Source organism: Vanessa atalanta, chromosome 16 (assembly GCF_905147765.1).
Source record: "Vanessa atalanta chromosome 16, ilVanAtal1.2, whole genome shotgun sequence".
NCBI lineage: Eukaryota > Metazoa > Arthropoda > Insecta > Lepidoptera > Nymphalidae > Vanessa > Vanessa atalanta.
The window spans coordinates 2,028,644-2,054,761 of record NC_061886.1 but is presented as its reverse complement, the minus strand read 5'-3'; the positions used below and the strand labels follow the sequence as shown (position 1 = coordinate 2,054,761).

The 26,118-nt window shown below is 32.0% G+C and overlaps 1 protein-coding gene across 2 annotated transcripts in view; it reads left to right on the top strand.

The window, feature by feature from the left end:
- LOC125069985 (GTP-binding protein rho1-like) overlaps positions 1-26,118 on the top strand; it is a 152,352-nt gene that overhangs the window by 31,506 nt on the left and 94,728 nt on the right. Inside the window, exon 2 of one of the 2 annotated variants that reach the window (XM_047679639.1) lies at positions 5,035-5,079. The exons of the other annotated variant lie outside the window; for it this stretch is intronic. The gene's annotated coding sequence lies outside the window, so the exon portion shown is untranslated. The remainder of the gene's footprint in view (positions 1-5,034; positions 5,080-26,118) is intronic. 2 annotated transcript variants of the gene reach the window in all.

Here is a 26,118-nt window from a genome sequence, read left to right as displayed (position 1 = left end):
AGGTATTTAGTATTGTATCTATTACCGTGCACTTTTAAATATGATCCTTCATCAGCTGTTATAATACGAATAAAAGTTTTTGAAAGATAAAATATTTGCAACCTTCTTAATATCATTGTTGTTAGTATCAAAGATTTTATGATTAAACTTTTTAAGGACAAACAAGTTAAACCCAAGTAGGGTTACAACTTAGCTAAACTTGGTCACATTAGATTCATTGCCGAACATTAAGAATTAAGATTTGTAGCGTCTGCTAAGTTATAAGTATAAAATTTTCCCTTAGAATCATTGTCAATTTACAAAAGTAAACAGTTTACTCTTATCTGTGTTTCGCAGAAGTTGTCATGGCGTTCTATTATGCAATTAACTTAAATAAAAAGTATTAACGAACGATATTCCGATTAAGTCAATAATTGTTTATATAATCAGTTTTATAGAATACTCAAGATGATAGAGCTAATGTGTATAAAATAAAGATTACATATTTTGATTTGACAATCAAAAATGAGCCTTGCAGTATTGCATATGGCGTGTTACATATAACATACCATTGGTAAGCTACGCGCTAATTAACCATCGCGCGCGCTCATTGGTCAAATCAAATAGCGCGCGCTTCTCCGGCTCTCATTACTTACTTCCGTCCCTTTATACGAAATCACTCTCGTTGGTTGGAGGAGAGAAAGCGAGAGAAAATATGCTACAATCAAGTATATTGAATGAAAGTTTTTAAAAAATAATAATAATCTGTGACAGAAATTTAATGTCTCAATTTAAAGAGGCAAATTTTATATTAAATGTTTTTAATAATTTAATATTTCTTACACTGTGGTGCAAATACTCCACTTCGCTCCAATGCAGTCTAATTAAATCTTTGATGATTCTAGTTCTCTCTGCACATGCCGGTGACATCTTAATTTTGCCGCTTAGTATTATCATACTAAGTTCATATTATTACGTTTATACCAAACTACCCGCCAAGCTGCTCGTGACCTTGTTCGGGTTTTATCATGATGTATTTATTTTTAAATGTTGAGATATAAATATTTGTCAACAGATCTATTCGCCATATCTATCACGCCGTATTTTTTTCTCTAGCTTATAAATAGCGAAAACTACTCGTCCGTGTTGCAATGTGAAAAAAGGTACTATATTTCTATATAAAAGGCTTAAAAGCAAGCGCCTGGAACGGCGACTACCTTTTCGACTCTGTCAGCATATCAAGCTATATATAAAAAATATATGCCATACATAATCGTGCTTTATAGTTTATGTCCGTTCTGCTAATAATGTAAACTTTTTACTATGAAAGTTATATATAGTTATATAATTCATATTCTAATAACTGATGTTGCCGACACACGATAGAGACCACGTTAAGGCAAACTTAGAGTGACCCCCTGTGGCGAGGTGGACGGACGATTTCTAACGATTCATAAATTAAAATCATTTGTAAAATATACATTGGTAAAGAAGGTATATTATTCAATACAAGATTATATAGATGATAAAAAACCGTGGAGCTAATACTTGTTGACTTCCAGACAGAATGTATTATTTACATAAACTGAATTTAAGTAACTACTGAGTTTCTTGTCGGTTCTTATCGGTAGAATCTGTATTCCGAACCGGTGGTAGCTTCACTTAATATAGTTTGTTAAATGACGATTCAAAAGTGCTTGTAAAAGCCTACTTGAATAAAGTATATTTTGATTTTGATTTAAAAAAGATGATAGTTACGGAAAGGATGCGGGCTACTCAAGATCGGGATGATTGGCGTTCTATGGCTTTCGTCCAGCAGTGGACGACAAAAGTCTGAAAACAAAACAGTTGGGGATTTTGTTTTTCTTTTTTGAAATACTTTTTTTGATTGATAGAAATTATAGCAGCTTCTATTTAAAAAAAGAACCTTTTGTAAAAGGAGATTAGGAAAAAAAAAAACACGCGACATGTTTTACTCAAATTTTCAATAAAGATCTTGGTCGAATTTCAAGCAATTGGTGAACCAGAGATAATACGTCGTAGCACAAATTAATCAGTCTGCAAACTTTGTCTGCTATGTATTATTAAAACCATTCTAAAACGTGCTGCATATTCTGGTTTAAGTTTTATGTATATTGTTTTAGTAGATTTTGCAGTCAATAAACGTCTCCTCATATATTAATATAGATTATACTGTCTAAATTGAAGAGTCAAATTTTTGGTTTTAAGTCAATATGTTCAATAGCCTTTGAATTTAGTAGGTTTATATATTGTACTTGCTGGCAACAATTTAACATGTATTGACATTCGATACAGATGATTTATTTGAAAGTTGATCATAACAATAAAATAAAATGAAAATGAATTCAATAAAAAAGCAAATTCAATCCTATAGCTTTTAACGGCTTCAAGTTGAGACGCGCCTTTTGTTATTAAATATTATTACCTTCGTGAATGCATTATTTTATCACTCGTGAAACTTTAAACGGTGAAAACTGAATACAATGGTTGAAATTTATGCAATTTTCTGATGATATATTTTAATTTAAAGCCTATTACCTGATTGTTTATTGATCTGCTTATAAGAGCCGTGATAAAGAGAACACGTGAATTTTAAGGCTTAGACATGTGCGAAGGGATCTTATTTAATTCGTATTAAAATTAAGTCTTTATCGAAAAACATGAAAAAAATTTACAATTACATTTATAGGATTTCTCCTTTGTATCACAAAAAAATACATACTACTAATAAAGCCTACTCATATCTTAAAAAGCCGGCAACGTATGTACCTACAAGCCTTCTGGAATTACAGATGTCTTTGGGCGATAAAATGATTTGTTTGTGTAAATGACGAGGACTTGAGCTGCACATAAAAATCGGTCATGGTCTCATTTTGAAGAGCTCCAACCGTAGTCATGAAGAAAATTAAAGATGACTCTTGATTGCAATTTAATAAATTTTTACGATTTAACAAATAATTAATTTTAGAGAGCGGAAAAATGTTACTGGCCGGGCAGAGAGCAGAACTATGGCTGTGTAAAAAAAAAACAAATGTAAAACGTACGAGCAGACGTCAGTTACAATGAAATTAAATCAAAACAAAACTTCATAGGTTTAGAAATTCGTAAAAATTTGTTGAATAAACGCAAAGTTTCGCGGGCGTCCCACTAGTATTTATAAATAATCTCGTCCTAAGCGGTGAAGGAAAACATCGTAAAGAAACGTGCATGGGACGGATGAAAATATGCCATGTGTGTATTTACCCGCATTAGAAACTCGCGTTGGTATAATCCTCATATATTTTCCTTATAAAAAGAACAAGTTTTAGCCCTTGGACATACAGGCTGTTACTTATAGGGCTGAAGATTTCAAGATCAGGTTTTCGTTCATGAATTTATCATGAAACAAGAGTCTGGAAATAGGCTATTTGACAATGCGTAAAATATTGTGTCAATTAGTGTAATCAGTATAAATTATGAGTTTAAAAATGGTTACTTATTAACGAAATTTGGAAATAATAATTAACTTATTCAAAAATCCATAAATAATAATGCATTTTTTAACCGTTTGTCACGTGATACAAAACGGTCCTGATTGGTCGGGTTTATGATGACGTCACTTGCTCGTCGACCTCGTTTGCCTACTGTAAGTGGATTATATGTGCCACAGATTACAATACAGGCAAGTGACGTCACCGACATTGCCGCACCATATTGTATGGAATTTTTAATTTGATATTTTTCAGCAAATATGTACTAGAATTAAAAACAAAACAAATTTTACTGGGTTCCTTAACCTAAATAATATAAAATGGATTTTAAAAACCAATCAAATTGCCTATTGTCAGTAGTTATATTCTAGTTGGAAATAATGCTGTTTATCCTATCGCTGGGTTATCAAATTGCTGTTCCGTCGAATTATAGCGTCATGACCTCTCTATGAGCACAGTAACTTGCTTATAGAAAGAGCATTTGTTAATGTTATTGGACGCCGTGCCTAAAATTCGAATCGGAGTGAAATAAAATATCGTTTTTTTTTTTTAATAAACTCAGACAGATATACCTAAGTACTTGGCGGTAGTCTCATAATATACCACCAAACAGTAGTACTAAGTACCTACTGTTGTGTTTGACTGTATCTGATTTGAAGGGTGAGTGAGTCAGTGTAATTAAAGGAATGAAGAACATCAATTTATTTCATGGGTTCGTCTCGTATTGTCGATGTATGAGACGCCATATATTTTTTTACTGTGTGTTTTTACAATGGTCATGGGCGGTGGTATCCACTTACTATCCGCCAGCCTAATTCTGATATAAAAAAGTAAGAGTATTTCAAGAATGGATGTTAGTATTGTAAATAGTCATAGTAACGACCATGAGAACGCCTATTCATCGCTCTGTGTTGCCATTGTCTAAGTACTTTCACTTTTGTTAAATTAATTACAAGCATTATTCTTCTTTTATAAAGTAATGAATGAGATTCGATTTACATAATTTAGGGTTGCCATAGCGAAATTTATAAATAGACTAAGAACAAAATCAACATTATTTTCAGTAGCAACTAGCAACATTAATAAATTTGAATATTATACCCATAAGTATACCTGTATACTTGAACGTTTTTTATACCTTATATAGTATATAATCAAAAGTGTATTAATTTTGTATTAAAAAAAAATCTCGCACATACAAACATACAGTCGAAACAAAAGACTTTTTTATGGTATCGGTAGACGGAGAGGGTGGGCCATCTGATAGTAAGTGAACACCACCACACATAGACATTAACGAATATTAACCTAAATATTAACCATTCCTTACTTCACACCAATTCTCTGCAATTGGGAGATAAGATGTAATGTCCCTTGCATTCTCACCCTTCAAACTGAAACGCAAAAATACTGGGTATTGCTGCTTGGCGGTATCCCTAACCTAAAGCCTAAACGCTCTACAATCAAGTAAAACTGTAAGCTTACTTTAAACATTCGTTGATTACAATCAATTATAATAATTTCTGATATTACTTTTTACTCATAACCTTCTTTTTTATTCCAGGTACATATCCGCTTCTACCCAGAAATACAAGCAATTTCGTTTAAGGTAAATGTCCTCATAGATGACGCATGAATATACTTCAATATCCGTTGTTTGATCAATTGATGAGCTTCGGCATTTACATATTGATATTATGTAATGCATAAAAAGGGCACAGAAAAAAATATTTAAACAATCTTACACATTTTACATTTTAGGTATATTAATTTCTTGTATTTAACGTGGGTTGAAAAATATTGGACGTACGAAGTTCACTGAATTTAAAAACAATAATGAAACAAAAAGAGTTAAATGATTGAATAATAAAAGTAAATAAAGTAAAATAATATAATTTATATGTTTTCTTAAACAAATATTTATTTATAAATAAAGCCGTTCCGTCAAAAATGTTACCTGTTTTTTTTTTTTTTTTTACTTTAAAATACTCTTCAAACAGTCGTTCTATTAGAAAACTCGAAAATCCGTACACGCATCTCGGATAGGTAGGTTTTGATTTGGGATGCAGCCCAGAATCGTATCACGATTCTGGGCTGCTTACAACTTGTATCAAAATACAGTATCTTGCGAATAAAAATATCTTCTAGGTTGTCGTCAAAGGTTAAAGTCTCAACAGTTTTATAGCATATATATTATCTACTCATATAACAATGTTTATTAGTAGAGATAAAAACATTTTCAGTTTTTGCACGAGTGGAATAAGACCCCCGAATACTTAAAACACTATTAAACACGGTGCATGCCAGTTAAACTCTCATCAATCATCGTCAGATTTCAACCTTAATTGATTAAAATCTGATGATGATGAACCCAGAACTTTAATGAATTGTACAGCTAATCTTTTCTTATGAACTATTTATTCTATCTAATAGTGAAAACTGTATGAAAATCTGTTTAGTAGTTTTTGAGTTTATTAAAATTAATACGGACAGACAGACGCGACGAGTGGACATTGTTTAATAATACTTAGTGAAATAAATAATTAGAAATTTCAATTACATAATAAATTTCCTTCTTAGTTATACATATATGATAAATAATAAATATGATTAAAAATTTAGTTTTAGAAAGAAAAAACATAACAAGATACTTAGATAATAAGAATATAGTTGAGAATATTATGTTTTCATACTTTTTGTATAATTAAGCAAAAAATATAAGACTTTTTATTTTATTTTATAATATTTTTCCTTATTTTTAAACATTTATCTACACTGCTGGGATAATTTAATAATAAGATTAAATGAGATAAGTCACAGCGTTCAAGATACAAAGCATCATACAAATTATATTTTAAATGCCGTGTAGTATTGGATTAGCAATGAGTGTAGTTGTATTCAAGTTCTAAGTAACAAGACATAGTGCACGACGAAACTTTAGAAGACAATTCAAAACAACATCATTAATCCAACTACGTTCCAACTGTAGTACGACTTACCTTACTTTTAGACTAAACATACATTGATGGATTAAGGGCTTAAGATATTTAAAAAGAAAACGAAAGAGTCTTTACATTTTAAATGTTTAATTATATAATATTTATTTACATTCGTATATTTAAATCATTTGTAAAAAATTCATTAATAGAAAAAGCATATTATTCAACACAAGATCATAAAAAAGCATGGAGCTATTGCTTGTTGACTTTCAGGCAGGATATTTTATATACATATATAATTGTATTTAACTAACATTTTAAATGTTGAATAAGAGTAAGTACTGAGTTTTCTGCCAGCTCCCACTCGAATAAAGTTTATAATGATTCGAGTTGATATTAAAAAAAATGCTTATACTCAACTTTATGTATCTGCTTGGGTTATTCAACATGCATACATTTTCAGTATGAAGGGTAAGTGGACCAATAACTGACTCAATTGGCATAACATTTTAGTTTACATAGTTAGTTGAGCAATGTGCTTGTAAGGAATTATTAGTATTTGTTGCAGTACCAATGTCTTTGGTCCTGGCCACATTTGGCGCATTAGCGTATACCTTTCTTTATTAAATAACTTGTATGTACTCGTATATGTATGTAGACAATACGATATAACATGTTTCTAACAAAAAGATTTTAAGCGCTTAATGCTTTGTGTCAATTTAAAAAAAAACAATATGACATTTGCATACACTACATGCATACCTACACCACTTACTAATATTATATATTTATTAAACTGTAACTACCGAGTTTATTGTTTATTTGTCTCGGTATACTAATGTAATTTACAATCTGTGCTCGTTGAATTCAAATCAGAAGTACCTATTGTAGAAAATATATCAATTCTGATGATACACAAACTCAATATATAATGTAGAAAAGTAATAAAGAGTAACTAAATGTCCCACTGTTGGGCTTAGGCGTCCTCTCTTTTTTCAACACTACTCTGATGCAAATGGATAAAACATATTTATTAATAATTTACTACAGGAACACATATGTTGCATCTTCTACAGAATTTATCACGGGGAATGTTCCGAGGAATTGTTCGGATTAATCCCGGCTGCTGAATTTCACCTTCGGATATCTCGTCAAAATTACAAATATCACCCGCACCACCTGGATGTCCGAAACAACAGCGCGATTTTTAAGACATTTTCTGCCTCGCACAACCGTTTTTCCGAACCGATACGACTTGGGAACCTTCAAGAAAAGAGCGTACTCTTTCCTGAAAGGCCGGCATCGCACCTGCTAGCCCCCCAGTGTTGCAGATGTCCATGGGTGGTAGTAGTCACTTTCCATCAGGTGAGCCTTCTGCTCGTTTGCCACCTTTGACATAAAAAAAAGAAAAAAATACAAAGGACGTAATGTCTTATCAGCCAAAGTTGTTGAGGAAAGATATAAGATATTTTTATTATTTCTTACAGTGCCAATAATCAAGAGCGGTGGTGACCACTAACCATCAGATGTCACATTTGCCAACCAAAAAGTCGCAAATACGAATATGTGCTAATGGCATACAGAGTCTTTAAATACAAATTAATAAATAATTGCGAAACTTAGTATCAAATATCTGACTTGGGGTCTCATAATTCGCCCATTAATGTCTTGACAACGCCATAAATATCCTCCATTATAATACCTTGACCCTTGGGATCGTGACCGAAATATATGAGATCGGTTATTTATCATGAAGGTTTATTAGGGACCCTGGCGTTTGTCATTTAAAGATCATTTTTTCATCAACACAAAATTTATATTTCGAACCATTTATCTACGTAATAGTTTTATTTATGTTTTTTGTTACAAACGATTCAGTAGTTAAACTTTACTTTCCCTTTTATTAAATCAGTTAGGTTTAGGGCAGCAGAAAGACATTCGGGTTACAATTATACCTGATAGTAACGATTTTAATCGATTTGGAAAAAAGGTGATGTTAATACGTATATACATAATAGATTAGCAAAATTCTGCCGATGTTTTTCTCACATATATACTGTTTGTATATATGCGAGCACATTTGTGATTGGTTGAACGATATAGAATTTGAAGTGTCTTTTATTGGCGAGTTACAATAAACTTCTTTCTCTCTTTATATATATATATATATATATATGTACATATGTTTGTCTCTTTACAAATGTGTTGTCCGAGTCATCTGTATCTTATATTTAATTTGTATTTATTGTTTTAAATAGTACGTTTTCGCTACCAACGAAACCCGTTGAGTTACCTTCGACGTTTCTACACAGATCTGAGGCGTTTTTTACTACATCTGTGTTTAATATTTTGAATTTGAAATTATGGTAAGAAATCGGCTTAACTGCAATTTCGTGTTTTGAAAATGTTTTAAAACTTGGAATAGATAAATGGTCTTAGGTAAGAATAGGTAGTATGTAAGAAAGGTCAATACGGAGCATGTTTGAACAGAACAAAGGTAGAGCCATTAGCAAGGGAAATACGCAGGGAAGTGTCGAGAGCAATCTACAACAGACAAACGTCCCTTTGATTAACGTAGGGCGGAAATTGTAGGTTGTGTTGTATGTACTGCAACAATATAGGGTTGTGGTAGAATTTCTATGTCACGCAGATATCTGATTGAAATGACTCAAACGGATCGATGTAATTAAAATAAAAAATAAAAATATACTTTATTCAAGTAGACTTTTACAAGCATTTTTGAATCGTCATTTAACAAACTATTTTAAGTAGAGCTACCACCGGTTCGAAATGTAGGTTCTACCGAGAAGGATCGGCAAGAAACTCAGTAGTTACTCTTTTTCAACATCTAAAAATACATTCATGTTAGTTAAATACAATTATATATGTATGTTATGTCTCCTGCCTGGAAGTCAACAAGCATTAACTCCACGCTTTTCTATCATCTTTATAATCTTGCATCGAATAATATGCCTTCTTTACCAATGTATTTTTAACAAATGACTTGAATCTATGAAACGGCAAAGTTAAATCTAAGTTAAGATTTTCTTAAGCAATTTTATAAATATTGTACATTTAAATATTTAGTGATTTATGATAAAAGGTTCTAAGGTTTCTGGATGAGCCCTCTCTTGATATGCAATTAAAGAATTTATATAATAAGTAAATATTTATGTACGTAATAAATACTTCAATCGTTTCTAAATTGAAATCAACAATTGGTGCAAAATTTGCTATACGATTACGTGTTTATCGACAAAAAGGGGTGTTACGAGAATTCCAGATTCGTAATTGGATTTTACTGTTAATTATAACATCTACACGTGAATATCCCAGAGAACGGCTAACATTGTTTTTTGTACGAACGAAAAATACAGGAAGAAAATTATAAAAAAACGTATATTGTACGGAATACGTAGAACCTAATTAATTTGAGTGCTTAATTAAAAATTTTCTCAATTTTAAAACTACATCATAAGTGCTCAACTTTTGGCGTAATAAGAAAAAAAAATATGAATTCAGAAGGTATATTACGCATTGGGTCACCTTATGGTAAGTGATTATGTTACCATAGACAAACGCAATTCAAGACGTTAACACCACTCCCTATCAACAAAGCGTTGTCAATCATCGCATCTTAAATGTTATTTCTCCTGTACCTTTAATAAAATGAGCTCACTCTTCACACCGAAGCCGAGATGGCCCAGTACTTAGAACGCATGTTTCTTAACGATGATTGCGGACTCAAACCTAAGCAATAACCACTTTTTTTTTAATTTGTCTTCGGCAATCTTTACCGCAGACAAGACGAGATAAACTAATAATTCACTATTATGTCGCGCAAGTGACATTTCCGGAAGCAATCGTAAAATGATATATATTATAAATATATCTATCAAGACAAACTTTCCTGAAACACGATTGAATGTAAAAATTATTTATTAAAGCTGAATTAGCGATCATATTTGTAACTATCTATTAGTGAAGAAAATGGGATGATATAAAATAGTACTCAGGAAGAATACACCTTTCTACCATTAAATATTTTGTTAACCTTCATAGAATACGTACAAATAAATTTTACCACTTTGTAATATTCGTACTGATAATCTCTAATTCTTGTTTATTTAACACTTGCCTTAAAAATTTTAACTCATTGTCATTCAAATGATATATTAATTTTAATATTTAATATTGGACAACATCACATACATTATTCTGATCCCAATGTAAGTAGCTAAAGCACTTGTGTTATGGAAAATCAGAAGTAACGACGGTACCACAAACAATCAGACGCAAGACTACAAAGAAAATTAATAAACTATTTCTACATTGACTTTGCCGGGAATCGAACCCGGGTCCTCAGAGTAGCGTACCCATGAAAACCGGTCTACACACTAATCGACCATGGAGGTCGTCATTTTCCGCAATTAAACATTTCGGCTTACGATACTTCCATATTCACTATCCTTTTATACTTATACCTACTGAATGCATCTCGTATACCTTAACACATGACGTGCCATTAGCAAAATGTGGAAGGATGTGGGCATAACGGCGGGAAGTGTTGAGAGCAATCAGACAGCTCTCAACGAATGCCATGTTTTTTTTTCTTTTGTAGTATGGAGCAGTGAGTAGTTTTCATTTAAGTTGAATTACTTGTATTAAACTTTTATTAAAAAATTTGTTAACTGAAACTGTTTTGTAAAGTGTCTGTACATACATTACTCTGTATAAAAAATACACAATAATAAATTAATTGTAAAAATGAACTCAACTCAACACTTTGGCTGTACTAATTAATCACCGATGATATCTTATTAACTAACTTTAAAATACACAAATAATACACTTGGAGATTAAGTTATATGCTTAGAGGTTTTTACAAAATAAATTATTTATATAGAAATTAGAAATTTACAGGCTGTTAATGTAAAAATAAAAAACTCAGTCAATATTGTTATTGGTGATTTAGACTCTTCTTTTGTGGGAAGAAGGACTTCGGAGGCGACGGTTCAAAGAAGTTTCTCTGTTTTAGAAGTTGCATTCTTTGGTTCACGTGACTAAATACTGGACTAATCTGGCCTCTAACCAGTTTCATTACAGTCTGAAGATATTTATCAAGAGACCATTTACAAGCTATTGGAAACAGTACTATTAAATACAGTTTTGACTTTGGACTTACGCATTAGTATACCAGTGTGTGATTTGAGTGATTGCACATCTCAGATCTTAATCCCGCGATTGGCAGCACATTTACGGAGGAAAAAGTGATTTATGATTCATAAAATTCTAATGTCAAATCACTACATAGTATAAAACATAGTCGCTTCCCGCTGTCTGTCTATCTCTATGATGCTTAGATCTTTGCAACTGTGCAACGGAGTTTGACACGATTTATTTTAGTAGATTTTAAGTGATACATAGGAGAAATTTATACGTATGATACTTGCATAAAATAGTAAAAAAACACTGATAATTTTAGAGATTTCTAATGCGATGTCGTAAATAAAAAGATTTTTTTGCGCTTACATTGCAAATGCTGTCCGAACCCTACGAGATTGATCAAAATAATGTACTTGAACACCTTAAAAGGGTCTACAAAAAACCACAATAACCATTTTTTATTGAAGTGATTTTAAGCATTAATTTTAATCCAATTAACTACATTATGATTTTAATACATTGTGCATTTAATATAGATAAATATGCCCTATTACAATATGTAATTTAAATGAATATTTTCGAAGATATTACAGATTTAAAACGCAGGGTCATGGCGGTTTGTATTGTCTAATACAAAAAGCTGTGAACGTTGTATATTAAGACATTATGTAGTATATTTAGTATCAGCATTGCACCCGTGCGAAGTCAGGGCGGGTCGCTAGTAGTGAATACAATCACTACCGATCCATTGGCTTGTATATCTTCCTTAATATATACATAAAAATAAATATATAAAATGGAAAATTTTCTAAGAAAGAAAACTTTAAAGCACGAAGAATTATTACGCCATTAAATGAAAACTTTAACAGTGCATGAAGATGAAACTTCAGTCAAGATTATGCTTACAAAGTTACCTCAACTGTAAAGTAATTAGCACACTATGTAGCTAACTAACAAACTACAACATCATTATTACTAGCTAACCGTCCTGACTTCACAAGGGGACAACAATTTTTAGATTGAACAAACTTAAAAATATAAATGCTTATTTTTTTCGGCTAGGAATGTTAATATTCTCTACTTTTCTCTCCTATAATCTACATTTATTACACATATAAACATTTCTATTGAATAACTCTATTTAATTATGAGAACCGCATTAAAATCAGTTGCGTAGCTTAAAAGATCCAAACGTACAGACGGCGAAAAGCGACTTTGTTTTATACTTAGTAGAGCATACATCTTTCAAATAAAATAGTCTTGTCTTTTTCCGAATTCGCTATTTTCCTTAACAAATAAATATCATGATATAAGATATACATTACAATGATATTATATATGATAAAAAATGATGATATTGTATATGATAAAAAACTTCGTTCGTTGATTTTAATGTTATTATTATTATTTATATTTATATTTATATGTTATTTTAATGTAATATAATCATTTGCATTTAATTAAATTTGTGTACGCATGTAATTTAATTTGTGGCAAGGAGAAAGTACTGAGTTCCAAGCCGGTTCCACTTGATGGAATCTACATCTTCGGTTGTAATTTTATAAAATAACGATTTAAGATACGATCGAGATTTTTTATAATTACTTATCCATAGTATAATCTATATTAATATCATAAATGTGAAAGTAAATCTGTTCCCTCTTCACGCTTAAAGTGCTGACCGATTTTGATGAAATTTGGGACGGAGATAGTTTGAGTCCCTCAATGGGCTTAAGGGGGGGTGACGCTTTGTATGATTTAGGTAAAGTTTTATAAATTTTGCTTCATCAAGTTCTCTATATATTATTATGTATACGTGTTCTTAATTATATCAACAATAATATTATAAACGCGAAAGTACCTCAAGGCCATCTGTCTATCTGTTATGTGTTCATAGCTAATCCGTTGAACTGAATTTGATAAAATTTGGTTTAAAAATTCAAAATCAAAATATACTTTATTCAAGTAGGCTTTTACAAGCACATTTGAATCGTCATTTAACAGCCCATTTGAAGTAAAGCTACCACCGGTTCGGAGTGTAAATTCTACCGAGAAGAGCCGGCAAGAAACACAGTAGATACTTTTTTTCAACATCTAAAAATAGTCACGTTAATTAAATACAATTATATATGTATGTTATGTCTCCTGGCTGGAAGTCAACAGGCATTAACTCCACGCTTTTTTATCATCTATATACATCTTGTATCGAATTAACAAGCTCCATCTGTAAGAATGGGCATAAGTTTTTATAACTAAAATCTACAACCATCTAACACACGGCTGTAACCACGGGCGAATTATCTATACTAATATTATAAATGTGAAAGTAACTCTGTCTGTCTGTCTGTCGCTCTTTCACTGTAAAAGCAATTAATCGAATTTGATGAAATTTCGTATGAAGCAAAGTTGAACTCTAAGGAAGGACATAGGCTACTTCTTTTGCCCAACACATGTCAACCAACCCCCTTAAACGTGAGCGAAGCCGCGGGCAACAACTAATTGATACTCATTTTGAAACATTTCTTAAAGTTAAATTATATTAATAGTATTGTAGTACAGAATTAAATAATATGCCAATTCTTTTGTGTTATATTAGTGACGCTATCCACCCGGCAGTGTTATTCTGTAAGAGACCACCCCGTATTTTATTTTTGATATGTTTTTAATGTTGTATGTTATACAGCCGTTATAAGAGTTGCGGTTAGAAATTCTGCCACATGTGTATCCACCAACTCGCACTGGAGCAGCGTGGTGGAATATGCTCCAAACCTTCTCCCCAAAAAGGAGAGGAGGCTTTAGCCCTGCAGTGAGAAATTTAGAGACGGTTAATGTTGTACGCTATACGCCTTTTTGATGTTTGCCTTTAAATTTTTCAGTCAATATCTCATAAAGATTTCTGACATTTCAAGATCGTGTTATGCCGTGACTTCGGGTTTGTTTTATAGAATAGCTAAGTAAGTGTTATTATTAAAATATATTCGATACCATTTCTATATTTTCTCTTCTGTGATTATAAACTACGTACACCCATTAGCGAAGGAAGTACGGGTAATGGGGAGTGTCGAGGGTCGTTGGTCTGCTTTCAACATACCGTTCTTGACGTTTGAGATTTCAGGGTAGTTTAAGGCGATGCAAAGTGTTACTAAGTTGAATAAATGTTACGGTATACATAAATTTACATTCTATATATACGAAATAGTTAAACAAATATACTAAGAAACTCGGTATAGCGGTTGAATTTGTAACGTTATATTGTAACGTAAGTATTGTGTACTATACAAGTAAGGAAATAATAGTTGGAATAAACTTACTAATGATATTATTGTTGTAAGTTTAACGGAACGTTTTCAGGAGTGACGGAAAGGAAACGATGAGTTTTTGAGGGAGAGAGGGATTGCTAGATATGAGTTCAATATGAGTAAAAAAATGAGATATTGTAAACATAAAAATTTGTCAAAGAGGATATTTTTTAGAAGCCGTCGTCCATCAACATACCCTCCCCCCTCCCCAACATTGCTGCTCAAGCTAATGTTTTTTCCTTCATATCGGAACACAACACAAAGTTTCGTCATTAACATTTTTCGACGACAGATTATCCGGTACTGAAAAACTTCTCTAAAGTAGCTCATTTATCCGCATTATAGTACCGAAGTTATTAACAAAATTTAACGTAATTGTATTCTAAAAATAATGCATTACCGTTATTGCCTCCGTTCCCGTCCCTTAATTTTTCGTTTCGATCATAACAATAGCGAAATGCATGGAAATAAATATAGATGCAGAGAATTTCAAAGACAACAATAAAATTGAAAGTATTCTTTTGGAAAATCTATCATATTTTGTAAAAAGTACTAAAACATTTAAAGTTGTTACTTATGGTGTCAGCAATAAGGTACTGCAGGGCCATTGTTGTTTACAAAGAATCCTGTATTTAAGCATAGGCTTCGTTAACGTTTTATTCTACAACGAAATACTTTAATAGAAAGGTAAAAATAATACTAACCACTAACTTTTATTATTACTAAATGTCATACAAAATCTTCTATGTCCTTCCTTTTCCCATTTTATTTGGTAGTGGTTTAATCAGCTGTGGGTCATTTTTCCTACCATGCATTTTAGGCGCGATGAATGACATAATCATTCTTCGTGTCATGTTATCTTATTTACATGCCAGTAAATAACCACTGCAGAAGTAATATGACGACCTCTGTGGTCGAGTAGTGTGTACGCCACTCCGAGGTCCCGGGTTCGATGTAGAAAAAGTTCATTAGTTTTCTATGTTGTCTTGGGTCTTTGTGGTACCGTCGTTACTTCTGATTTTCCATAACACAAGTGCTTCAGCTACTTACATTGGGATCAGAGTAATGTATGTGATGTTGTTCAATATTTATAAAAAAAATAAAAAAATATTGTCAAATCGAAAATTTGATTTAACCTAATGAAAATCTCATTAATATTCTTAATAATAATAATAATGGTTTAATGTTTCAATATAATCCTAATCTTAAAAACATAAGCAAGTCTATAAATTATAAAGAAAACTAACTTTAATTCAAGTATCAAAGAAGCGGTCTAAAAGGAATGTAATGTGGCCAGCGTTGGGACCTAGCATCATTCGTCTTTCTAAGCCTGATTTAACGTCGGCAGGCGTTACTTGGCTTTTTGCCAAGGGTGTGAAGAGTAGACTTAGTTGATACACTATAATCTATTTAGTGTGGATTTTAGGGTGACAGTTTTTTTTTAACTTTGCAAAGTGTTTTGTTGGTTAAGTAAATTAACAAGCCTTTTAAATTATGTCAAATATTTTTTAAAGAAATGTTTAATATTTTTGGAGTACGTTAAGGGATGGAGATCAACAGGGTGTTATCTCTAACTATGTGTCAACTGGAATGAAGTCCTTTTACGCGGCTTACAATAGAGTTATCTGGCAGAAATCTCACATAAGGAAAAGCTTTATACCTTCCTCTCTTTCTTTCTCGCTCTGTCTCTTTCTGTTATATGTCATATAACATTTAATATAACATTATTTGAACTAATTTTTTGAAATAGGGTTACTGCTTTAATTTACATTGGGTTTTAGAACAATTTATTTGTTGACATTTATATTTTCTTATACCTTCTTAATTTATTTCATTGTATCTGTTATCTGAACCGATGTTGAACCGCTCATAGACACAGGTTCTGCAAGAGATATTGAGTATTAAATACCAGGGCATTGATGTTAGAAATTCTTAATATTAGATATATCCTTATATGTATCCTACTTTTAAGAGGTATTCAGGACATTTAGTTGAGCACCGACTATAAAAACCAACGGTATCCTCTATTATAGTGAGACATTATGGGATCGCTTGTACGTATCGCTTTAGCCAGCAACGGATGAGAGTTTAAGTGATATGAGCATTAAATAACTAACATTATCGTACTTCCTTTGGAATTTGGGTAAAATGGGGACATGGAGAGTTAACGGAAATTTTAAAAAAGGAAAAGATATTGACTAATTATTATCTCGGCTACTAATCATAAAGTTTATCGTTGAAGTTTTTATTTTTATCGAAAGTTCTCACAACCTTTTATCAAACCGACAACTAAGTTCAAGATAACCACCTGGATATGAAACACAGTTTGGAATAGGTACTCTTAGCTCCGTGTAGAAACATCTAGCGTTGAGTACTTTCGTTTAAAACTGTAATAAAAGTGTAAAAACGCTTAAAACTAAAGGACACGAACTGGAGTTTTCAGACATGTTATGGTCTGTAAATTTCATGTAAGTGTCGTGGGGCGATTGGAGGACTCCTGCCTCCTTGTATGTTTATTAGTCTACCTTTTTAATGGATTTGCTTGTAGTCAAAATTAGTAATGAGAAGTGAAAAAAGAATAGTCCGTTAATGTCACAATTCTTAGCAAAAGTCTTTTCTACAGAAAGTTTGAAGCCTATTCCACTTCAGTACAACAGTTCACGTTGATAGAACTATGTGGCAGATTTTCATCCGAAAAGTGCAAGCTTACTTTCACTAGACGAATTAATAAATTAAACTTAAACGTGTGACAGTTCCAAATGCTCTTTCTTCTCGCGGACATCTTGAAATACATCATCGAATAATACTTATTAGTTTAACTATAGAGACCCTAAATGTTTATGATATTATTATTAAATACATATCTTTTTTAAATCAACAATGTATGTTACGTGGTTGATATTAGGAGCCGTAGTTTTCTCGAAATATTTATTATCAAATTGTTTTCTATTTTTAATGTATAATATATTTTTTTTTGCTTTTTTTTGAAAAACATATTGTACCGGTGTTAGCGTTACGTTTGAATTACAATTGTGTTAAATGACCATTTAAAAATGCTCGTAAAAGCCTACACGATTGAAGTACATTTTGATGTTGTTAATTTTATATAACAAACCGCTGTATATAAGTATATAATATTTTGTTTTAAAGCTCATTAGCCAAGGTTTGTTCCAATGATAGAATTTTCCTAAAACTGTCCGAACGCTATGCAAAAATCTCTAAAACTTTTCAACGTACTTGTATTTTTAAAAGATAGCTGTTTCGTATTATAGTTTCATATAAAAGTCTGTCTCAAGTGCGCCTCCACAAAGGTGGGTAGACTAGAAGGCGCCAACATAATGCTTTCATTTGTATTCTCAGCGTCTCACCGGGATCTCCAGACAACCGTGGAAATGACCGACGTTCCGAGTACGGTTTTTCTAATTTTAGTACGGTAAAATAATAAAGTAACTATGTAACTTGATATATAATAGAAGTTTACGTCATTCTGAATTTGGTCAGAGTTTATGATGTTAAGTATATAAAAATATATTTCGTTTCTAATAATATAAGTATACTGACGCTCAAATGGAAAACCTGATGGTAAGTAGTCATTATTATCATCACCATGGCTCTGTAAGAAATATTAACCATTATTTAAATCGTAATGCGCCACCAACTATAGAGAGCTAAGACATTTTGTCCCTTGTGCCTGTAAATATTGGCTCACTCACCCCTGCCAAACAGCAAGACTTAGGTATTGCTGTTTGGCAGTAGAATAACTGGTGATTAGGGCTTGCATAAATACCTACCACCAAGTAATTGTAACCGCGATTTTCGTTAATATCTCAATGTTCTATCGCCTGGCCATCTTGACGCTCTGAAATAAGATTTTATTACGGAATAAAATGTAATATTATTGTCTAGCAGCGCAGATGAGGAGAATACAAAATACTTATTTCTGTTTCACGAGAAATTTTAATCTCAGAACGTAACTTTCCTTACATTTTTTTTTTTTACAAAATCATTGTCTTATAAATACAATAGATTTTGGTTTGAAAATAAATAAATTTCCTATGACGTATAATAACGGGACGATATATTTGACTAAAAACCATGATTCGATGTCAATTCTTAGTTAGCACATAAAAGTAATTAATTTTAATAAATTTTTAGCCATTATATACAGTAGTAATATATAGACCACCCTATGTTAAATTATCGACGTGCTATAAGATTATTTTTTTCTGTGTACATCTTGTAAGCAAACTAATGCAAGTCGATCATTTAACGTGGCGAGACACGCATTCGTGAGTAAATAGATTTTAACGTTTAAAGCAAGTTTCACTAGCATTATATGGAGCTAGTTTTGTATTAAATATATGTATATTGGATTCACTACGCTCAAATTGGCAGGCATCCCAAGCTATTCAGGCTAAAGAGGCGGTGAAATAAGAAATTACGATTAATATATATAAATCAAATGTCGCTTTGTCTAGTAGTACCTATCAAAACTTAGAGATTTTTTTTAATGATTAGATTCCAATTCCCATTACTTGGTGGTAGGGCTTTGTGCAAGCCCATCTGGGTAGGTACCACCCACTCATCAGATATTCTACCGCCAAATAACAGTACACTGTATTGCTGTGTTCCGGTTAGAAGGGTGAGTGAGCCAGTGTAATCACAGGCACAAGGGACATAATATCTTAGTTCCCAAGGTTGGTGGCGCATAGGTGATGTAAGGAATGGTTAATATTTCTTACAGCGCCTTTGTCTATGGGCGGTGTTGACCACTTACCATCAGGTGGCCCATATGCTCGTCCGCCAACCAATGCCGTAAAAAAAAAAAAAAACTTAAAACTAGAACAAAGGGACAGGATCGATCCTGCGATTTTTACACATACACGGTGGCGGCGGTATATGGTTCACCATTGATTGATTTTTATCCACAGGTCAATATTAATGACCGAAAATTTAAAAATGTTTCCATAGCCTGCATAATAAATTAACCGTATGAAGATTCCGATTATTAAAATATCAACAGAACCTTCTAAATCTTACACTTAATTAATTTTTTTTAAAAATGTTTGTTTCAGTAAGCGTTTGTCGTAAGAGTTTACTTATTGCCTCCGCCAGTGACAGCTTCATTTTTCGTCCAGAGAGTCGGAGTTGTGATTTAACAGGCTAGCATTCTTGCCATCGTACCATGCGGTCATGTTTTGTTCACAGTACTTAGTTATAGTTCATTACGACTTGAATCTAATATTCGAATCTAACTGTTTGAAAAATAAGGGAACTTAATTTGTATCACGGTTTGAGTCAGTTTCGTAATTCTCACCGAGTGATTTACGAGTTTTTCCATAGTGATCTACTGTCGAGCCCATTTGTGGACAATTACCGTTTTTCACGCCCAATTTATTATGAAAATCGTTGAAAGCTACGAGCGCAACGCTCGTTGTTTCTCTTGTGGACAATTGAGGTTGCCAAATTAACTTCATATTGTATGATATTTGATATTTTGTGCATTTCAACAATTTGTATAGCAATAAATTTCTCGTCTGATAAGTTTTGAACAATTCCATGTCATTCGATTCTTTAAAATTGATATATTTTCCAATTTTATTTATATAGAAATATATATTGGAAAATGCTTGACTTAGACTGTTAAGGAGCTCGATGCGAATAAAATAATTGGAATGTTTCAATTGCATATCCTATTCTCTATCCCTATCATCTACTATAACAATGTTATCTGATTCAAATGAGATATTGAAACTTTTTGGTTCGTTCGTGAAGGTTTATTTCTACAGATATCTTGATGGTATAGTGTTAGATTTGGTTTCAGGATCTATAAAATATACTTCATTCATAAAACATGTTTGATTCATGCTTAAATTATGTTTCTTATTTTTAGTTAACTGTTCTTATTTATTCTTGTATAGAATGTATATTTGATGTCCAAAAATCCCGAAAAGCGCGATTTATAAGGCATTTTCTGCCTCACACAAACACTCTGTGGAAGCAGCTTTCGTCGTCAGTTTCTGAACCTAGAAAAGAGCCGGCAACGCATCTGCAAGCCCCCGGTGTTGCAGATGTCCATAGGCGGTGGTAGTCACTTTCCGTCAGGTGAGCCTTCAGCTCGTGTGCAATAGCATAACAAAAAAAATATGAGCGGATCGCATTCAAAAGCGCTCGCACAAAGTCACAGGTTAAAATTAAATTATGCCTTAAATGCAACCAAGGGTCAAAAGTCAAATACAAAAGTGATTACACTTTCTTATTGATAGTCAAAAATCTACGACCAGTTCAGAATTTAATACCTCGGACCAGAGAAGAACCGGCGAAGGAAACTCATCGGGATATTTTTTTTTAAATTTCATTTTCACAAATATAGTATAGTTTATGTACAATAATAGCAATAAAAACATTTTCGTTATTTAAAACAGGTTGCAGGCGATCATCTCATTCCCGTGGTGTGCAATCGACTAAAAAGTCATTAGTGTTATAATATCCTGTAACCAGTATACATTTAGTAAATATGGTAGATTTGGGTAGAACAGAAGGAGAGCATATTCGAATTCCAAATCACAAGACATATTTGCAGTCAGCTGCAAACATCAAGTGTCATCAGCTAAGGAACCCATCTCAAACGTCTATTCCAAAATAATTGAAAAGTTTCTATAATACGGCAGTTTATAAAACACACATGAATAATTCATATCACATAGCGTTTAATGTCTTTGGAGATTTGTCGGGTAATCTTTTTCGCGTATTTCTAACCCATATTCTGTGAAACCGTATGCCTCCGTTAGATTGATGACCGATCGTCCTTTACGGAGTCTTATCTTTTTCTAAGCTTTCTTTAATACGAAATATATATTTTCTGGGATCGTTTTTAGTTATTCCATCAAGCTCAATACCAAAATAGCTATATTATCTGGTTAATATTTACAAATAACAAGATTTTTATGACATCACGTAAAAGTTCTAGTCAAATTCTACCTAGAAGAATAGATAAGCAAATCAGTCGATACTGTTTTCCATCAATTCACATAGGTATGTTAACGAAATACGCTCAAATTGTTATTCACTTCGAGTGAAAATTACCGAATGCTAAATCCACGATATTTTATAATGTATAAAATATATTATCCGCAATACTTTTTGTTTTGTTTTTTTAACATTAGATTAAAAATTGCTCTTGAAACTAAAAGTACTATTTATTGCCAGCCAAATTCCGGACTGCACTTCTTCTTTGAAACTTCTTCTTCATCGGATGGCCTGTTCGTTCGTCTGTATTTCTAACGCTGAGTGCAACATCACGCAGCACAATAAGAATGAGGCAAGATGCTTATAGGAATTACAAGACGTCTAACATATACGTAAAAGTCGCCAATTTAATCCTGACCTCTTGGCGCATTATGTTAGATCCATTCAGATTAAATAAAAGCAGTCCTGCTTTTGTATTTCAAAGCCTGGCTACCCTATGTGTGCAATGCTAGAATGTTGCTCATGTGTAAAGTTTGATTGAGGCTAAGTAATTAGAGACAGGACGGACATAACAACTAGATGTCACGGTAGATTTACTATATATACTCTACTATATGTCTTTATATGTGTGCTTGTAACAAAAATCAATATACATTTAGATAGACTTAATGAATGCCAAAATTTTCTATTAATTAGAAAATAAATTGCTCAGACACGAGAAAAATCAATGAAAGATTTTTTTTTTTCAATCAGTTTTTTCCTATAAATATAATAGTAATGTAATTTAATCCTACTTGGATGTTCTGTTTGTTTCTGGGATTATATTTGAACGTATGTATATATTACCCTACGTTATTACCGAGCCTTTATCAAAAATCAAAATCAAAATATCCTTTATTCTACTACTGAATCGTCATGTGACTTCATGTCACTACAACGGAGAAGAACCGGAAAAAAAGTCAGTACAATTTCATTTATAAATGTCTGGCCTAAAATCAACAAATTCTAAATCGAGGTTTTTTTATCATTAATATAATCTTGTAATGAGATATGCATTATTTATCAAATTTTTTTGGACATAACCTATAATTTTTTCAATACATAGTTTATCGTTCCTCCTCGTGATTCATTTTTTTGTGAATATAAATAATATTGTTGTAAACATATTTTGAAGCAACTGTAAGTATACCCACTTTATTAAAAAAAAGTTCAAGAGTCTCGAGCTACAAGATTATAAATAGACCGGGAAGCTTTTCTTTGTAGGATGAAAACAGTTTCAATATCTATAGCGTTACCCCAAAGCAAATATATGTCATAAGACTATGAAAGTAACGAAGGTATACTAATCGAGCAGTATCAGAATCAGTTAGTTGTCTAACTTATCTTACCGCGTGTGCTGCGGAGCTGAGACTCCCTCCGAGGAACTATAGATGAGGATTACACTGAATCTTTGAGTCTAAAGTGATTCCTAGAAATACTGCAACAACAGTTACGTTTAGAACACTAATATTTAGAGTTACCTTTAAATTTTGCTTTCTTATATTAGATAAGTCAAATAGAACTAAATTATTTTTTGTAAACAAACTTCGTATCAGTGATAAAGCATTGTTTACATCGTCATCATTATCACAATTTACTTTTTTCCCGTCAACTTTATAAAGTAATAATGTATCATCAGCTAAAAATGCAATATCACAAAAACCCTCTAGGATTTATAACGTCTTTTCCTACAATTCCTAAAATTGTCTGGCAGTGTGAATTGGTATTATAGGTAGCCTACCTTTTGCACACTATGTTTTGCATTGAGCAATCAAGTATAAAACGAATGAATAAAATGTTGACAAATATTCAATAAATATTCATTAAATTTTGCAACTGCAGAGATTACAAGCCACTTATTCACAGCGTTGATTTACTATTTGCATAAAATTATAACTTATTAGTGATCCGCCATTACAAGAGTATAATTATTAAAGTTTTATTCAGATGTAGTAACTTAAATTAAAACAAAATTCATATAGAAGACTTTTTACAAAATTCAAGAATAAGCAGATTAAGGAAAAAACGTGGATTTAGTTTTCTGTCAAACTTATCATTTTAATTGTCATATTATTTATTGGTATAGCAGCTTTAATTAAACTTATGTAGTAATGATAATTCAGAAGAGCTCCTAAGAGTCGATTTAAATAACGTGTTTTTATATTTTGATAAACAGAGACGGCTTAGGATACCCAAAGTTACGCGTATTTGCACTGAGATTTTACGTGGCAAAATTTTGTTAAGAATTCATCTCATGTTCGGTGATGAAGAGAAACTTTGTGATATTCTGCAAATGACATTATAGAACTTTAACCTCAAAATAAACTTCATAATGTCTTCCTCTATTCACGATTCGATAAAATTTAATCGCAATCAGCGTTTGACATTTAAGAATTGTTAAAAAATCGCTTCGAACGATGAACAGTGCGAATCATAAAATCAATAATCGATTCCAATCACAGGAGTGACCGATCGTAGCTATCACTTCTGTAGCAATCATTGATTTCCTTTGTGAAACTAAAGTAATCATATCAAGTTTCCATTTTAGTTTTCAAAGCCTTTGAGGGTTGGTTTGCAATTCTTGAACGAGGTTTGGTAAAACGTTTATCAATAAAATGCTATTTGTAAGCAAATATTCTGATGTCGAGTCTTCTTTTTTAACCGCCTTCATAAAGGTTATCAATTCGGTTGTATTTTATTTATTTTTATGTTTGAACACGGTTATTTATGAAACGATTTGGTTTTTTTCTTTGTTTGGGAGGAAAACTACTTTGCCCAATTAAAATTTGAAAAAAACTACACTACAGGAATGTATTAGTTTAAATGTTTATTTACAGAATTAAAAAAGAAAACATATATATATATAACAACAAATAAAAAAAAATGAGTAGTGCTTATGCGTTAGAACCCGCAAATTTCCATTAAGATTCACGCTCTATCCATTGGACCATCTCGGTTCTAAAAAATATAAATTTTAATTTACATTTTAGTGTCTTCGAATGACATTCATTTATAAAATAAAAAGACAACTTTTAAAAGCAATAATATCGGATTACATTGAAATCATTAAGAGTTCTTTTCGAGACAGAGAAACAAATAACATAATTAAATGTTCAATTTAACGATATAACGAGCAATAAAGTTATCTCGACTTTATACTTAGCCTTGTTAAAGATGTTTGGCATTGGTTGGCATATTCGATAATTTTGACATTGCCAAATATGGTTATTTAGGTGGAGTTGATTTATTTCTATATCACCAACTGTTATTGGCTAGTACCATCTGTACATATGGTACTAGTTGTCTAGACTGCGTAACGGTAAATGGGTAAATGGTAGATTCATACAAAGTTACCCCCCACGCCCCCCTTCATCAGCTTGAAGTAGAAATTTCCAGAATTCCTTCTAGCGTCTCGAAAGGAGTAACTATGCTATATTATAAGCTAATCTGATCTATAGTATCCGAAATCTCGCGAGTCAGTCAGTGGTATTTTGCTTAAAGATATGTAGATTCACTCGGTTTTGTGCAAGCCCGTCTGGGTAGGTAGCACCCACCAAACAGCAATATTTAGTAGGTATTTTTGTGTTCCGGTTTAATGGGTGTGTGAGCCAGTATACAGCCATAAGGGGCAAACAACAAAGTTGGTGTATTGCGAATTTAAGTTGCTAAAGTCTATCAGTGATGACCACTTACCATCATGGCCTATTTCTCTCTCCGCCAATCAATGACGTATAAAAAAAACAAATTACAAGATTTTACTTAACTTCATATGTATGTGTGTGGAAATTGAATTTTTTACTAGTTCCAATTAAACGATTGAGGTAAAATTTTTACCATATTTTCGGTGCTTCTGAAACTACACAAAAATCCAATACACCAAACTGTCTTCTTTTTAGTATAGGAATTTGTGAAAAACGATATTTGTTTTCAGAAATGCCTGCTATGCTTTTAAAAATGTATGCATTTAGGATACCTATATTATTTGACTGTTGAAAGTATGATTACTGAGTTCCTTTCTGATTCTTCTCAATGGGATACATTCCGAAACGGTGAAAGCTTAACATTGAATCCCGTAAAGTTTATTCGATGTTTTGCAAATGATAACTAGTTCAAAGATTTTTTTCATTTTGGTCAATAACCGACCTTAAAAAAAGCAATCAAAATCATAATAAAAAAGTAAAAAAAAGTAAAAAGTATGTTTTATTTAACAAGTTTGTACTTAAATATAAAGTTGTT